The sequence below is a fragment of the Callithrix jacchus genome, chromosome 1 (genome assembly GCF_049354715.1).
Source record: "Callithrix jacchus isolate 240 chromosome 1, calJac240_pri, whole genome shotgun sequence".
Taxonomy (NCBI): domain Eukaryota; kingdom Metazoa; phylum Chordata; class Mammalia; order Primates; family Cebidae; genus Callithrix; species Callithrix jacchus.
In genome coordinates, this window is record NC_133502.1 from 135,577,626 (window position 1) to 135,596,666 (window position 19,041).

A 19,041-nucleotide genomic window follows, 5' to 3' on the forward strand; every position below is an offset into this window, starting at 1 on the left:
CTTTTATAAGGGCACTAATCCCATTCATGATTCTTGAACCTAATCATTTCCCAAAAGGCCTCACTGCCTAAGACCATCACCTTGGGGGCTAGGACTTCAGCAGAGGAATTTTGAGAGGACAAAAACATTCAGGCCATAGTCACTGCAGTGCTACACTTTACCGTTATCCAGGGTGCTCATGTATAAACTCAATTCTGAATGTTCTATTTAGGAGGAAAGATCAGGACTTTTTTCGTACTCTCTTAATTTACTTGAATTACAATATACTTGGTAGTTATTACCCCGATGATTTCCTCTATGCCCTAATTATTTGGAAGTAGACATACTAGCATACACACGAACTGAGCAATGTTGGGGATTTTATCATTTATCGGATACAGTAAGTTAAAATCGACTATCTGTGATAATAGGTGAAGGTTTATTGTCAGTAATAAGCAGAAAGTGCTGGAGCAAGGGGTAGAATTGAGGATCTGTTGAAGGTCAGTCAAACAAAGTATGAAGAGAAGAAATTAGATACATGATAGTAACTTGCACACAGTATGTAATAAGGATTCATTGATAAAAATATATGAATGGTAGATGGATGGAATGATGGATGGAGTGAAAAATTACTAATATTAAATGTTAATATAAAAATGTTATATACTCCAACTTCACAATTTTGCCACAGATTCAATTAGCTATGATATTGAATTGCTATGTTGAATTTACTTAAGTCTGTATTGTACTTTTCTGTCAATGAATGAGGAAAATAAAAACAATGTGTTCTAATAGGTATTGGTGCAAAGCTAAGGATATATTTTGCTCCGCTACTTTCACACTGTTTCATTTTAACATATATGTTAAATTCTGTCATTTGGGACAACATGGATAGAACTAGAGAACATTATGCAAAGTGAAATAAGTCAGGCACGGAAAGTCAATACTGCATGTTCCAACTTACAGGTGGACTCTAAAACAACTGAAATCACAGACATAGAGATTAGAATGGTGGTTATAGAGGCTGGGTTTTGAAGGAAATGGAGAGATGATGGTCAAAGGGTACAAAATTTCAGTTAGACAAGAACAGGATTTTTTTCAGTTCTATTAGAGTGTATTGCTTTTTTTTAGTTCTATTAGCATGGTAAATCTAATTATAGAGTATTTTACATTAGAAAATTACTAAGAAAGTAAATTTCAAATCTTCTCACCACAAAAATGTTAAGAATTTAAATTGGTGGATATTTTAACTAGCTTGATTTAGTTATTCCACATTGGAGTCATAAATGATAACATCAGGTTTTGCCCCATAGATCTTTACAATTACAAATTGTCAATTTACAATAAAAATAATAAAATAAACCAACCTTGAAAGCTGCATTCTGTTTTTCTCACTTCACCTAAAAAATAGAAAACACACACAAAAAGGAAATTGAATAAAAGCCAATTAACTGAAGAAATTAAAAAAATACATTTTCTTCTTTGCTTTTAAATTTTACCCATTTTCCTGTGAATTGGAAAGAAGCATTTAACTCCAGAGAGATAAAAACCTGATTAAACTCTTTTTCTCCTACATTGTTTTGAATATATTTTTACTTTGAAATTGTGTCATAATTTGCTTTTTAAAATTTCTTGTGGGTATATAAATTATGAATGACAATGAGTAAAAATGCAGAGGGGATGTTTAATAAACATGATTAAATTGTATGAAAGAAAAAATTATATAGACAGCACTTAACCCATGGAAGTCATCATGATAAGATTTTTGATAAATTCAGGCAAGAGTGTTTTAAGGTCCTTTAACAATTTATTCTCAGATTCTGTATTTCTACTCTTGAATGCTGATTAAAACACAGGCTTTGCTTCTTCTATCTCCTCACTCCCCTAATAATCTGTTCTCCCTTATGGACCAAGTGATTATTCTGTTGTTTATAATAACTGTTCTACATTCCTTATGGAAATTGTAATTATGATGCTGAATATTCAAACTGCAAGCCACTTTTCTCAGGGAAATTATAATTATGATAATGCTGTATTTACCCAACCGATGTTTTTTCAGTCACTGTTCTCTTTGAGGAATGAGGAGGTAAGAGAAAAACCCTAACGTAAAACATCTTGTTGAGATTTAAGATAATGGACTCAGGCCTGGGTGCAGTGGCTCATGCCTATAATCCTAGCACTTTGGGAGGCCAAAGCAGGCAGATCACCTGAGGTCAGGAGTTTGAGACCAGCCTGGCCAACATGGTGAAACTCTGTCTTTACTAAAAATACAAAAATTAGCCAGGTGTGGTGGTACATGCCTGTAATCCCAGCTACTAAGGAGGCTGAGGCAAGAGAATTGCTTGAACTTGGGAGACAGAGGTTGCTTGAGCTGAGATCAGGCTACTGCACTCTAGCCTGGGCAACAAAAGCAAAACTCCATCTCAAAAAATAAATAAAGATATGGCTTCAGACAAGCATGATAATAATAGCTAATAATCACCTTGGCAGGCATAACACAGTCAGGCTTACATGTACGTGACAAAGATGCATGTTACAGGCATATGTGAATTACAAAGTTTTCTCATTTAGCATATACAACAACCTCATGTGGTAATATAGACAAAAGACCTGAGGCCTTTGTTCACACCACGATCCGAAGGCCTGAGTATTTGATATATCAATATGCATAACATGATCTGAATTTTGTTAAAAAATATATTTATATATATGTGTGATATCCAATTGTGCATAGAAATAAATCTAAAGGAATAGCTATCAGACATTTAAAGTAACCTTTTAACAAGAGGTTGAAGAGGGAATGTTTTTCCTCTGTGATACAAGAATATTATGCTTTAAGTGTTTCTAGTAATCATGCTTTTTTTACCAAGCAGAAAACAAGTTTTTAAAAGTGTAAAAACATAGAAGGACATCCAAAAATAAATGCAAAAATCATACTATTTCAAAAAGGAAGCAAAAACCAAAGAAAACGCAAGGCCAATCACTGAAACACCTCATGAGTTAGGCTCCTAGGAAAACGGGAAGCAGACCACCAGTAACTCACTTCACTGCCTGCTTCCTTCCAGCTTGCCAGATCTTTACAACCAGACCCCCAAACCAGGATAAAAGCCCTATCCTTTCCTCCTTAGCAGTGATTTTTTTAGGATTGTTTCAATATTGATAGGCAACTATTAATCATCCACCATGTAGAAGCACTTTATAAGCAGGTTTTAAAATTTTATAGCAACCATTTTATTCCACTTTTACAAATAAGAAAATTGAGTCTCGCAAAAGTCATTTATTTACGCAAATTTACCAAGTTAGCCTGTGGTCTTTTAATTTGACAAATTGACCCATCTTGACCAAAAGTAAAGTAAGATTAAAAAGAAACTCAGAAACTGAAGGCAAACAAAACCAGGAAATTAAAAAGATAAGGACAAAATATATAAATTAGGGAGTTTTTAAACCATTTTGTACAGCTTAAGAGCTCCCAGTTCAATTCTTGGACCTTGTCTCAACTTTCTTATATTGCTAACACCCCACCCAAGAAATTCCAACCCCTTATCACACATACACATGCATGTGCATGCATACACACACACACACACACACACACACGCACACACACCCGAAGCAAGCTCCTCTCCACTCCTTTGGCAGCATCCATCTGCTTCAGTGGGGCCACTCAATAATCCATTTCCGATTTTCCATACTTGAAAAGCGTGGATGAGCTCTGTTCAACCTAATAACAACAGGGGTAGATGCTGGGTCTCAATTCAGTATTATTCTCTGGTTCAGCCTGCCACTCGGGTAGTAAGCTGATTATGACATCAGACCTCTTCTACCTTAGAAGGAGCAGTAATTCATTTTGACCAGACGTGAGCCCATTCCTAACAAGGGTTTGCCCTACATGCCTGTCAGGCTTTGATCAGCGCCAAGATCGGAGAGCCTGCAGAGTGTCTGATATGGGAATACATGATACTGCATAGTATCATCCAAACCAATGGGACTACTGTGGACTCAGGTAGAACAGTGGGTGCATAATTCTGAGGTCCACTTGTCCTGGTACACACTGCATGCCACAGATGGTGCTGGCCTGATGAGTGATGGAACAGCCTTCTGATGGGAATGCAACTGAAGCTCCAGCTTGGAGATGCCATGTGCAATGTTGAGGCACCATCCTAAAGGATGTGGAAAACACTCTAAATCAATGACTATTCTTTGATACTGCATCTCCAACAGACAGAATACATGAGTCTAGGAACAAAGGGGAAAATATAAGAGTAGTTGAACTTAGCATCACTCCCACAGTCTTAAATGGGGAAATTTGCATTTCCTGTTCACAAAAGTTTAGGGTTTGTGGGTCTGAGATTCTAGCTTTTAAAGGGAAGTTGCTTCCAAGAGGGGACACTGCCTCTGAGAGGGGACACAGTAGGAATCTCATTAAGCTTCAAGCTATATCCTATATCAAATTACTTTGGGCTCCTATGCCAAGAGACTAGAAGCAAGAAGGGTCATTACCTTTGGCTGGGATAACTGTCTCCTCATCAGGATCTGATATCGCTGCTTTTATACAGTAAGTGCAGAAAAGAATGTCAGGCATGCAGGTAATACACTGGGCATTTTTTGAAATTTCCTTGCTCATTTTTTTTTTGTAATAAACGGACAAGTGCAGCAGCCTAAAAATAAAATGTTGAGAAGGGGTTCAAATCCCTTAGTAACGGTCTGTGTCATCCCACAAGGTAGCCCACATAGGTCCATGGAGATATGGGCTGAGGATGAGAGAATTTTAGAATGGGAAGTAGAAGAGGAGAAAAGAGATAGATAATAAGTAGCTGTTGTAACCTTGAATAGCAGGGGCCATGGCTCCCACTAATCTTCCTCTTAAAGGTTTCCTAAAGATGGCGACCTATTAGGATTCTGGAAGAGCTGTTCTCAGGTGGGATAAATACATGATGCAAGTAGTGCCACGTAGATACCACATGCCACCACCCCCTTTATGACAAAGACTCATTTTTCTAGCTGCCTGAAGTGCTGGCTGCTGGTAGCCCACAGCTGAATCCTTCTCTGGGAATTTTCCACCTTCCGCCCAAGGAAACTGCCTTGACCAAGACAGGTTATTTACAGGCAGCTCATGCTAATGACCAATTAATAACATAGTACAAAGACCTGACTCCCTTTCCTCAGTTTGTGACACCTATAAATACATTGATCCCAACTAACTTCCCAATAAATTTCATGCCTGAAAACCTCTCTGTCTCAGAGTTTGTTAGAAAATTTACCTAAATCAAGATTACAAAATTTGGAAGACATGGAGAAGAGAGTTGAACACAGATATGTCTGACTCTGAAGTACACATTCTTTCAGTCGTATCTTTCTCCTTCTCATTAGGAAGAGTTGAAACTAATTTTCAAAACATTTTTGTGTATGCAGTAGACATAGGCAATGATGGTACATTTCAGCCTGTAAGTCAGCATTCTTCAGTGTTACACAATAGCTATAATTATACTGCCATTGGAACATTAAACTAATGTATTTACATCTCTTGAAATCTAGACATCTTGAGAGATGTTCACAGATATGTACAAACACATATTGATTTATAATATTATCTTAAAATACAGTTGACCTTTTAACAGCACAGATTTGAATTGTGCAGATCCACTTATACATGGAAATTTTTCCATAAAATAATTATACAAGTATGCCTACTTCCCCTTTTACCTTCCTGAACTCTTCTGCCTCTACCATCCCTGAGATAAGACCCACCCCTCCTCTTCCTCTACCTCCTCAGTCTACTCAGTGTGACAAGAAAGAGGATGAAGACCCTTATGATGGTCCAGTTTCACTTAATGAAGAGAAAATACATTTTCTATCCTTTATGATTTACTTAAAAACATCTTCTTTCCTTTAGTATAAAAATACAGCATATAATACATATAGCATATAAAACATGTCTTAATCTACTGTTTATGTTATCAGTAAGTCTTCCAGTCAACAGTAGGCTATTTATAGTTAAAGTTTAGGGAAGTTAAAAATACACAGATTTTCAACTGGGGGGGGGGGTGTTAGTTTCCCACCCCCTGCATTGTTCAAGGCTCAAGTGGATACTCACATCTGTGTATATCCTATAAAATGTATCTCAAGACTCATTCCAAGGTCACTGTAACCAAAATGCTTAATTATACTAGCCTATTTGCAAAGAACAATATGATACTTTTAATCATGCCATATTTCTAGGAAGACTATTCAAGACTTCACTATTTCAGAAAACTTAAAAGATTAGTTACGGAACAAGGGCTTACATTTTCTGCAATAAATGTAAGGATTTTATCAGGCATGAAAGTCAGAACAATTTATGGTCCAGTAAAATGTTACTTCAGGCTGCATTTACAATCAGAACGCAGAAGTTACCTAATTCTATGCAGTTCTGAGAAAATCCAGTTAAGATTTTACAAGGAGTGAACAGTGCTTCACACTATTCCTCAAGAAATTCTGCATCACCAAGTCTTTTATTTCATTCACAGCTCTTAATTCTGGATCAAATCATTTACACTTTCTATTTAAGTATTTGTGTCATCACTGGTTTACTCGTTATCCCACTATACCACATTACAGGCTTTAACGTAATAAATACAAACACGGTGGTAGGGAAAATTCCTGACAGAAAAATAAAACTAGAACACTCCAAGAAATGTATCCTAACCTTTCCATACTGAGGCAGAAAACAGTTGTTACATATCCAGGAAGAACCTACTAGCTTTAGTTTTATCTTTAATTGTCTTCCGTTAGTGGACAAACGTTATTTATGCTATTTTACGTGGGGAGGCTTTTGAAGGAGCTCTCAAATAACAGAAGGTTGTGAAACTCTTAAACTTGTGGAATCTGTGTTATATATTCCATGTGGCAATAAATACGGGAAACGCTTTAAATGAGGCATGGAACTATGGAGGACTTTGTAACAGGAGGCAGTTTTGCAAAGCACACTCTACTCAGTGAGCTTTCAGTTAAAGATTCTTCCAGACTTCCAGAAATTCTACTAGACCGTTGTTCCCCACTGACTGATGAGGCTACAGAATTATTGAGTTAGGCTTTCTAACTTTATTCTGGGATCATTCACTATTCTTAAACAGCATAATTAATACATAAACCTGAAACTTCAGAAAGGCAGCAATATAGATTTACATGAATTCATTCATAATTTTATATGACCTACTCGCAAGCTTACTTTGCAAGTATACCAGACACCAGCAACAACGCACCTCAGTTTCTAGATGTCAATATTCTTGGGTTTAGGGAAGAAAGTCAGTTTTTGCCCAAGACACTCATATTTCCTGTAGCTGAGTGATTGTCAGTATATAGTACATTACATTTAACATCACAAAGGCACTTACAAAAAGTAGTCTGACAAACAGATAAAGACTGACAAAGTTAACTTTGAACTACAAAAGTCTCTCCAAGACAGAGCTTATCGGCATGGGAAACATTTTAATAATTTCCTTTTGATATTTTAAAAATATTAAAAGTTATTTAACTTTTCATTATCTAACAGAGAGAGGCTGGGGCAATGTCATAAAGTCTTTTACATGGTAAATTTTGAAGGAACTATAGTCAGCATGAAGCCATAAATTGTTTTTCATATAAGAAGGCATTTTATAAGGAATGCTGATGTAGCACCTCCAAGAGAGTGAAAGCAGGTGTGTTTCACTTGTGTTTGATGGGGCCCTATTGATAAGGCTGGCAAATATTGCTCAGGTTAACTAATTGGAAATCATTTTTTTTCTCTCTAGCTGGGAAAGTAGTGTGTTTGAAAAGGCACTGTACATAAAATCAGAAGACCAGGATTTAGTCTATACTCTGCTCCAATTGCTTATCTATGTGTATTCAACACTTTTACTTAATTTGAGTTACAAGTTAAATTTCAAGTACTCCGCTGAGCTCCTCCCCAGAACAAAACCAGCACTCCCTAATGCTGAATGGTTTAGGCAAGAGTACAGAGCAAAGGTGTGACTTACGATCAACAACAGGAAATGCTATGTGCCTCCCAAAACTCTGAATGCTATTGTATGCTTTATTTTTATACCTGTAGTATAGAGGAAGGCAGGAAATGAACCTACTTTACTTTTAAATTGTCGTATCAAAATGGAGAATTGTTTTTAGTTTAAGATAACAGATTTTTTAAGATCCACAAACAAATGGGACGCAATCTGGAAGAAAGAAAATTAGTGAAGAAGCTAAAAATAGTGCAAGGAATGGCTGAAGAGGTTGCATTCAAGTGAGGGTATCTAACTAAGTGTAAAATTTTAGCTAGAGAAATTTGAAGTATCAAGAGGAAGATTACTAACTAAACACTGTCTCAAGATGGCTTTTATTAAAAGACAGGGGTTTGCAAACGATAGGCCACAAAAATCCTACTTCTTTTCATTTACAGATTATTTATGTCCTTTTCACTGTTACAGTAGCAGAGGTGTCTAGATGCCACAGAGTCCATATATTAACTGAACATGTTTACAGCTGAACATGTTTACAATCTATTTACAGGAAAAGTTTGACTCCTGTCTTAAGAAACAGTCAATCTATCAATCATTCATTTAATAAACAGATTTTAAACATATACAATGTGTCTAAAATGTACCTGGCAATATACAGATAAGAAACAGTCTGTTTCTTAGTCTACTCACCAATTTCCATGTCACCAGACATAAGCTAGGTGATCATTAACAGAGAATATTATAGAGGGGAGTAAATTATTGAATTCAAAGAGTACAAAGATTTTTTCAATGGTAAGAGTCTTTAATAAACAATACTTCATGGATAAAAAGGCTATGAAAAATTGGTTAATGGAAATAGATGGAGAAGTAGGAGGTAGCAGTCCTCTAAGTACAGAAAAGAGTCAAAGTCAGTGGTCAGGGAATGAAAACCATACAAGTTGGATAAGCATATAGGGTAAGAGTAAAGAAATACAGGATAGATATCTCTGGAAAGATTAAAAACATCGTATCAGTGAGGTCATTCAATGTCAAGTTTAATTTTTTTAGGTTATTTGGTAGCTAATACGAAGCTATGAAGTCTTTCTTAAAAGAGGCAGTATAAACAAAGTGACGTCAGGAAAGATCATTTTGATAGCACTATGTAGGATAGATTGGAGATGGAAGATAGAACAGCTACAGTACAGGATTTAAACAAGAACATGGAACACTAAGGTTTGGATGGGAAGAGAGAAAAAGAAATAAATGTGTATTTCACATGAATGAGAAATGCTAGCTACATAGCAACTCAGGCATATGAGGAAGAAACAAGAAGTAGAGGCTGGGAATAACTATGGACTTGCCCTTGAGTGTGTATTTCTTTCTTTGGTCAGGAGCTTCCTCTACACAGGGCCCAAAGGAACACAGTAAACACCATTGTGATTTGCATCAATATCCAGTGAAGTCCAACATTGATTGATAGAAAGTGCCGCCATTCAGGACAGGATGCCTGATAGTGACTTTGGCAATATAGAATGGGGTTTGGACTCAGGGTGAAAGTTAGAACAATATGAACAAAAACAACAAGGATCCTATAGTAAAAGGTGGTAAGTGTGTATGTAAAATCTTCCAATGTGCTAAGAGTTGATATTTCTCAAGCCTAATCCAGAGCTAAGTTCCCTGAGCCCATGTTCCAATTAAAATTTTTTTTGTTTATAGCTTCTCATCTGTAGGATGAAGATTATTCACCCAAGAATGCATGCAACGACCTCTATGCATGCAGCACTCACTCTTATATTTTTTAAATGGAAACACTATAGATCATCATTCATTAGTGTGTGTGTGTGTGTGTGTGTGTGTGTGTGTGTGTATGTGTATAAGATCCTAGGTTTCTGCTCTGCCTCTTACATATCTCTATATCGTCCCTCTCCACTTGGAATGCTTTCTCCTCTGTTTTCAATCTCCCACAAGTGACCATACAGTAATGAAAAACGCTTAAGAAAGTCCATGATCTCCTTGGAGGAAGTTTTCCAAAAAAGCCAAAATGGTGAAGGCAGTAGAGGCTACTGGTGAGGCAGTAGTTTCCAGAGAGGTGGGGATCAAACTCCTGAGGGGATCCCTACCTGGGAAGGAAGCAGTCCAAACAGAGAAATTCCCAGTGCATGAAGCCATAAATAAATTCAGGAATTTGGAGGTGAATGAAAACCAGAGGGGTGTGCCACTTCCAAGCCCTAACCACTAAATTAATGCCGCATGTTGATTTATGTTAATGACACTTAGTACTGTAATTCTCTGTAAGAGCATCTGTACAATATTTCAGATATTCCCAGGGGTGCTTAGGGAAGGGGAGTTAGTCAACCATATAATATTGTGTAAAATTAATTAAACAGAGACTTTAATATAAGGAAGCTCTGAATTAGAAAATACATCTGTTTTATATATGCATTTTTTCCACCTCTCCTCAGTGCTTAGGTTTGCATAGAATTCCTGTGTTAAAATAATTTGGGGTAGAGAAATGTATGATCATATACTAATACAGAAAATAAAATTATAAGGCTTTGAGGGTAGGATTATAGCTATGAAAGCCTTTTATGTATGTTCATTTCACTAAAACATTACAGAATACACATGTGAAAATCTATAAATATTAAATTAGTGACAAATATTACTATACTGATCTCTATCATAATAGTGGTTTAATTTATTTAGCCAATTTGAAAATTGCATTTAGACAATTACAGATTTTTAATAATATAATGAAGCAAACCTGCCACTCAAAACAAAAACTGGGAAGTTGACCCTGTGTTCCTCTTTAACTCCAAACACATAATCCCCTACAATCCATCTCCTCAGGCAACCAATACTCTGAATTCCACATTTATCACTCCCTTCTTTTCCACGTTATCCAGCATACATATAAAAAACATGTGTGTGTGTGTGCGCATATACATATAATGCCTGTGTATGTGTGACATTTTTAACTTTAAAGAGGTAATAATGTTGTATGTAATTATTTGGACATTTTTTCAGTTAACATTTTATTGTAGTTATTGATATGTTTTAACCTACTTAATTTTAGTTTATTTCAATTTTGTCTCCTTTTCTATACCTTTAAGTAATAATTGTCTCCCCTTTTCCCATTATTTTAAAACAAACACTTCAGCATACATCATATTCATTGAATACTGCTCCTCAAACACTTTCTCTTTTACTTTGCTCTTAGCAATATTTAAAACAGTTTGTAACAAGGAATCAAATTACTTTAAAATATATTTCTTGCAACATCTCCTGAGATTTTAAGCAATTTTCTCATCTAGATACTTGATCCAAACTGCTCCCTGTATGGGTCTTTGGCAAAGTTTCAGAGGCTTTGTATGATAAAACAATGAAAACAAAAACAAAAAAACCACCACGTCTTCACATTTAAACAACAGACAGATATCACATTCTAGTTCCTAAGTTCTTTTAATACTTTACAAATAGCATTCCACTGTTTTCTTGTATTCAGTGTTGCCCTCGAAAAATCTAAGGTTAATTTGATTCTTGTTTCTTGGGTGTGATCTATTTACTCCTATCCTTCTCCTTTCATTCAATTAATATTTACTAAATGTCTACTCTATGTGATGTACTGAGACGCCAGGTTACAGGAGGGCACAAGAGAGGTGTAGCTCTAAATTCTTAGAGGTTGTCCTTTAGTGACATCCATTCAAGACTTGCTAGAGTATGTTTTTTATGGCCAGTCTTAAAGGAAGTGTTACCTTCCTTTCATTTTTTTAAAGATTCAGTGTTTAGAATCTCTACTCCTATAGCATTTTAACCTCATCTAATTTGCTACTTCCAGCTCTGTTCCGTCTATAATATAATTAACCTCACCTGAAGTGATTTAAAATTCATTTGGTTTACCTAGACTGGATCCCATTTTCTCATAGCTGTTGAAAAGCAAATTCACATACAGGTTGATTTTATTATAGGAGAACTCACAATCAGGTGTGTCAGCGGGGAGAGATCGCTGGATTCAACTTCATTACTCTGCTCTGAATTAAGAAATGTAGAAAAGGCATGGATACTGTTATGCTTCATAATGCTGTTTTCTTCTTTCTAGGCAAATAAAATTAGGCTTTGTGGCTGGAAAGAAGCTATCTGCAGCTTAGGGAAAATTATGAAGCAGAAGGAAATGGAGTGAACAAAAGATAAATATTCAAAATATAATCTTGCCCTGGAAGTCTCAAATGTACTAAATCCTCTATGAATTGTGTTTCTTTCCATAAAAACCTGGAAATGATAATAGAAAAATGTATGTGCATGTGCTTCATTAGCATACTTTTTCAGATAACTGCAGCTAGGCTTAGGCACAGATTCGGAGAAGGCAAAAGAAAATGGACACAGAAAAGAGGGAGGCAATTTGGATTTATTAGGGAAGCCTATATATCCTTGGAAACTGTGTGGACTTTATTTTTAATGAAATAACACAATTCAATATATATCTTCTTACAGAACATCATTAATAAAATACTACAGTTCTGGGCCTTCTGGGAACTCAGACATGATAGCAGCAGATAATTGCCTTTGAGAGGAATATCAACAAGCATGAAATCTTCTCTCCAACTAAGTTAGACTTTAATATTGGAAGCCTTGTATATAACAACATCACTGATGACTTAAATCCCTCTGCCTGCCTGAGGATCACCTGTTCCAAAGATTTGAAAAAGTGTTTCTCTGTTTTAAAGGGAAAGGATACGTACTGTTCTTACAGAGATCAAGAACTTCCCCCTTTATCCTGTGAATCTGGCTGTGTCCTTTGACACTGATGTGCAAATGAGAGAGGCAAGTTTTCTAGTCTTTCAGTTGCTACTAAGGCACTAAATACTAAAGGAGAGACTGTGTTTGGGGGTGGTGTTTACTCAATTCCCCTATGATTTATATTTCCCTAAACTGTACATATTCTATTCCTACTTATAGTAATAAAAATATATTTTAAATAATAATGAATAAAGATTAGAGAATATGTATCTCTAATATATCAATGAGTAATTCTAAAGATGAAGGGAATGTTTATTATTCTCTATCATGCCAATGAGAGATGACAGAGCATATAACTCTAATAAAACACCACAATATCTTCAACAAATAAAAACTTTAATAGTCTTTTGAAACAACCGTAGTTGGTTACCTCAATTAACAGAGCAGTACTTCATGTGGTATATGAGAATTTCTGTCACACCTTCTCCAATATGGCACTTCTAATTATTAAAAATAAACTATTGTAGAAAGGATGTTTAGCAGGTAGGTAGAGATTTCTTAGAATAAGTTATGAAGATGAATATGTTAAAATATTTAACAAAATAATTAACAAAAATAAAGGGAAACATGAAGCATTCATATTTTATACGGGAATAAGAAGAATATCAAGCAGTGTCATGTCTACAGTATTTCTAATTTTTAAAAATTAAGTATGGAAAATAGTAAGAATGTTTGTAAACATTGTGTTAGCAATAAATAATTACAATGCACTGAACACTGTGTACCTAATATAGGTACCCAATTTAAGTAATAGAGCATGTCAGTCACCTTTAAGGCCCTCACGGATCCATTACTGAGATCAGCCATTACTCCAACCCACCAAAGGTGTTAACTAAATATAGTGTTTTATCATTCCCTCACTGTTCTTCATGGTTTTACTACATCGAATAATAACCTCTAACATCCTATTTTGCATGTTTTTAAAGTTTGTGTAACTAGACTTGCTTTTTTCTCTGTGTCATGTCGCTATGATAGAATTGCTGTTTTATGCACCTGTAGTTTATTAATTCACATTAATGTGTAGAGTATCTCATTATGAGAGAACACCCCATTTCCCCCCTCTATTCAACTGTTCATGGGCATTTGGGCTTTTTCCACTATTTTGCTATTATAAACAATGCTGCTGTTAACATTCACCCATGTGTCTCCTGATTCAGATATCCTGGGTTTCTGATAAATAAGAGTTTCACTTAGGTTTATTGCTAAGAGTAGAATTGCTGAGTCATAGGGCATGCATATGTTCAACTTCACTGTAATATGTGAATTTGTTTCCCAAATACATTTATTTGAACCATGAACTTTTTCAATTTTATTTGTTCCACATCTTTGCTAAAACTTGATATTACAAGCCTTTTCATTTTTGCCAATCCTGTTATCTCACCCTTGATTTTAATATGTATGTCTCTGGTCATTAATGAGGTCCACAAGATATGATTTCTTATCTGTTGCATGCCTATTTATGGTACTTCCTTGTGTATTTTGTGGTTTTTAACTCTGAGGTGATATTCCTTGAAGCTTTATCTGAAGGAATTCCTTGATGCCTGAGCTAAATGTGAACTAAATCAGAGGTAATTAACATTTCCCCCTGCCATGGAGTTAGAAGCTTTACCAACCTTCAGCAACTTTAAATATTTGACTTGAGGGTTGTTTTGTTTTGTTTTGGTTTTTTTTTTTTGGATCCCTGAAGTAGAATGAATTCAGGCTGCAAACCATACATCAGAGCCTACCTGTGGTTACTAAAATTCTTGGTTTTTGTTTTTCTTCACTCAAAGTCAAGGCTCAAGGAAGGCAATTATTTTTGCTATAACCTGGTATAGACATTTTATTTGTAATTTACCTAAAATGTAGCTACTGCACTTTATGTTCTCAGAATCTTGAGCACATCTCCTTAGACTCTTACCTCAGACTAGCTTTAGGTGATTGTTATCTAAAGTAATTATGTCACTCTAATAAAAATATTGAACTGCAAAACATATGAACTATTCTTTTAGCTTATATTTATAAATTTATACATTTTATATGCCATTTATCAATATATCCAGGAAGAACTATAATGTAAAGACAAGATAATCTTTATGTTTTTATCTCCAAATATTACTTTACAGTTTTAAAGATTTCCAACCACAATTGGAAGCTAGATATCAGAGTTTTAAAGTTTTACATCATAAACATTCTTCAACTCTTCTGACCTGGCTGGGTTAGATTCCCACCTTCCACAAAAGTTTAAGGATTATGCCTTCCATAAATGTTGACAACCATGCATAGAGGCATCATTCCCACCTACCCAAGATCTCTAGGCATCAGCATCCCTAAATTCCTGCCTCATCTCTTAAAGGATTCACAGTCAGCCCCACTTAGTGCTGCATCACCCTCCAGGGAGCCTCACCATCTTCCTAGAAAACCAGCAAACCTAGCATCTCAGCTTCCCACAGGAAACAAACAGACAAAACCTCACCTTTCATAAATGTATCCAGATCTTGAAATGAAATCATAAAATCTAGAAACTATTTTAAATTCAACAGACATCTAGAATTGTATTATGGAGTTGAATAATATTTTTATTTTGAATTACCTACGGAGGACACCATACATTTCTGATTTGAGGGGATATAAAGTTTTAATCCAGTCTGATATATTTCTGATATGAGGGGAAATAAAGTCTTAATCTGGCCCTGATTTCATGTTCCAACATTCCATGCTTCCTTTTTCTGATGTCTGGATTTGGACTATTATTATATTTCCCTGAATTAATCTGATAAATCACAATGAAAATATTTTTTATGGTCTGGAAAAATGTATGTCCCTTATAACTAAGCCACCTTTTTTTCTACTTTAATAGTACCAAATTCAGTGTTCATAGCTTAAAAAGCCATTATACCAATAATAGGTACCTTTCTTTCTTTAGTGTCTGCTATCTGCCGGACAATATGTATGTGTTTTCCGTACATTTTCTCTAATCCTTACAATGCTTCATGATGGCTCAATATTGTCCAACTACTAAATGCCTGAGCCATATCCTATCTCAGGTCATTGCTTCCATGGTTTCTGCCTTCTGCTGTTTGATCCTGCCACACATTGTGAGCAGTCTTCCCATTGCTTGCATTCAGCAGATGACTACAAAATTAAATTATTTCTTTCAGTGAAGACAGGTTTAGAGTTGTTTGGCAAATAGTAAAGGAAGAACCTTTTACTGTGAAATCTTAATTCACATCTATGCATAATGGATATTTACCCCAAAGCCTTGTATTATTTAATAATTATCTAGTTATATCACTTTATGTATCTATTTACCAAGTCTGGATTAAAGAAATGGCATAACAAATATTTTCAGCTTTCATGTTTATGAACATCTTTCATTGTTCTCCTATCAAAATGCTGACATATACACATAGAGCAGAAATAGGCTTCCTTTGAATGACATATAATTAAAAAGAAAAATAAAAACAAAAACCTTCAGAATGGAGTTTATGATCACAGCCCTGGTAGCCCTTGACAGATACCTAAGTCTGCCGTCTCCTAAACTCTCCTGTGTTCCTGCTTCCTCCCTGCAAAATGGGGATAATACACATCTGACTTTTCCTAGGTAAAAGCTATTTAATGTATACATAAATGCAAAGCAATCTGGTTTCTTCAGAGCTAAAAAATTTATAAACAAAAGACATTATCGTAATCCTCTTGTTTCAGGAATGGGGGAGAAATCCAACATTTCACATCATTGAAAAAGCTTCTATCTCTTTTACTCTTCTACCTTAGCAGCATCTGTTTTTTTTTAAAAAAAAGTCTGATATACTGGACAGGTCAGAGAGAACTACTGTTACAGATGTAAAAGTATTCTGTTTGCATGTACCGATCCAATAATACATGATTCTCAGACACATAAAACCATTAAAACCTAGATGTGGATAATTTTGAATTCCTTTTTCATTTGTTTGCTTATTTACCTATTAACTTAAATCTAGTTTTTTTTAAATTAACTTTATTTTTGTATCAATAAGGTATTATAATTTATAAAATTTATTTGTAAAATTCAATGAAATGAGACAAATTTATAAATCCAAATAATCAGCACCACACTGATCAAGATATAGGTCCCATCCTGAGATTATCTAAGGGCCCAGCTATAAATCACCTTATTACTATAAACGCAGGTGTACTCTTAAAGGAGTTGTTATGAATAGCAAAAGTCACCTGATCACTCTGGAAACTCCAAGCATTTTAGCAGCTCTAGGCCAGGAGCTGCAGACAAAGATCAAAAATATTTCTTACACAGCAGTAGTTTAATAGATTATTTTTTCAAATCTAGATGTAGGAAATGCAACACTATCCCCAAGGGTAAGGCTATGAATGGTGCCGAGGGAGAGGATGTCCTTAGGAACATCCTAATACTTAGAACAACCTTGTCGGAAAAACATTTGACTAATGCATCCCTCAGAAAAAGTCTCTTAGAGTGATGAAATCCTTATCTGAAATCACACAGCCAGCAAATAGCTGAGCTAATATTTGAACTCAAGGAATCCACTTCAATGTTTACTTTCTTTTAATGGGTAATTCTTATATCTGTCCTGTACTTACTATGTGGGATGCATTCTATGTCCTGGGGGCAGGAACAGCAGTGAACATAAAACAAACACTGTCCTCATGGATATCGAGTTCTAGAATATAGGATAAAAGGACATATAGTTGGTAAGCACACTTTGCATTATCTTAAGTCCTTACAGTTCAGCAGAGAAAATTACATTATTCCCATTTCATATACAAGGAAACAGGCTGAAAGAGAGTTATTAAGCAGGTGAACTAGACTGAACAGGCAAGACTTAAGCCTGCATTTTCTAATTCAAGATCTGGTGTTTTGCTGTTGCCAAATCAATGAAAACTTCAAATTTTATCCTCAGGTAGGAGACGTGGTAGTCATATTAACAGCAATATACTGAACTATAAGGCAAAACCAAACATTTATGCTTAAGATGGAAAAGGGGGATGGGGTTGGTAATGAGAGATAGATAAATAGTGATGGAGTGAAATGCAAGGCAAAATCAACTGTCAGAGGTGAACATCAGACCTTACCATGTGGAAAACATCAGCCCAACTTCCAACTTCCAGCAACTCCATCTTTCTGCACAATGTCTTTCTTCAAAGTTTGGTTGGCCCGAGTATAGCAGGGCAGGTCAAAGGTGACAGGAGATTAACACCCATTCCCCTCTCCCAAGCAACCTTCCACTAATGACTAATGGAAGTTAGTAGACAAATACCCTTTGCTCCTCAGCGGGGATAACTGAAGAAAAAGTTTTCATAGTAGCTGCTGGTGTTCCCCAACAGGATTCATCCCAGTTACTGAGTGGCAAATTGGTTGATAACTTTTACTGACCTCTTTTTTCTCTTGTCTCATTCCCCTATCAGTGTTTCTTGGGATTAACTCTTAAATAAATTCCCTACAATATAATCTTTGCACGAGAGTCACTGTCTGACAGAACCAAAACTAAGATACCAATTGATGTGCTCAGGTAAGGGTAACCAGTCAGTGCTCATAGAATTAATGGGTCCATATCAAAGCCGTATCTGGTATATCAGAAGATCTCTTTCCAATGTAATGTTTCACTTTACGTAATGGCTATGAGTCACAGTTTGCTGGGGCTTTTTCTGATGGAGGACTTCACTGTTCTGAATGCAAGAGATATGGAACATAGTCACTGCTTAGAAATCAAATGGTGATTGTTTCTTCCATCATCCAAACAGAATCAGATGACAGTGAGAGAAGACTTTGCCTCTTTTTTTTCTACACTGCCCTCACTACCAATGTTCTCTCTCTCCCTTTTAGCCTCCCTCTTTTTTCTCCTGCCTCCCTCATTTTCTCGCTCCCTTCCTTTCTTCCTTCAGCAAAGATAATCTTATCTAAATTATAGCCTTTTGAAAGAAGATGTTTCTTTAGTTAAAAAGGTAGGCAGATACAATATAGGTGATTAACCTTTCCTCCCTTGATGTCTTTTGTTTTCTAAATCCATTAGAAGATTTATGGGGGTAGGAAGGTAGAGGTAACAGGTAAGAAATAAATTATTAGTACTGAGCTAGCTGTACTTAGAACTATTTATTATTACCCAGTACTATACGAATAGTTCTTATTAAGAAAGAAAATTCTCTGTAAAGGAAATATTCTATTTCATTTTCCAATTGAGCACAGTGTAGCAAACAGAACAGAATTAGCAATAGGATTCTCAGCCCCAAACTATTGTCATTTTCTTCGTTAGTAAAATGAACACATATGGAGAGCGTATTAATTTCATTACAAGGTAGAAAAGCTAAACGTGCTCCATCTTTTTGT

General features: G+C 35.6%; 1 protein-coding gene across 11 annotated transcripts in view; it reads right to left on the reverse strand.

Annotated features, from left to right (window-relative positions):
- Positions 1-19,041, reverse strand: part of LINGO2 (leucine rich repeat and Ig domain containing 2) — a 1,279,451-nt gene that overhangs the window by 429,967 nt on the left and 830,443 nt on the right. For 8 of the 11 annotated variants that reach the window (XR_013534666.1, XM_078370421.1, XM_078370435.1 and 5 more), the window contains one exon: positions 1,347-1,379. The exons of 1 other annotated variant lie outside the window; for it this stretch is intronic. The gene's annotated coding sequence lies outside the window, so the exon portion shown is untranslated. Of the gene's footprint in view, positions 1-1,346; positions 1,380-17,297; positions 17,378-19,041 lie in introns of all 11 variants that reach the window. 2 more of the 11 variants (XM_078370440.1, XM_078370447.1) reach the window with 1 other exon arrangement.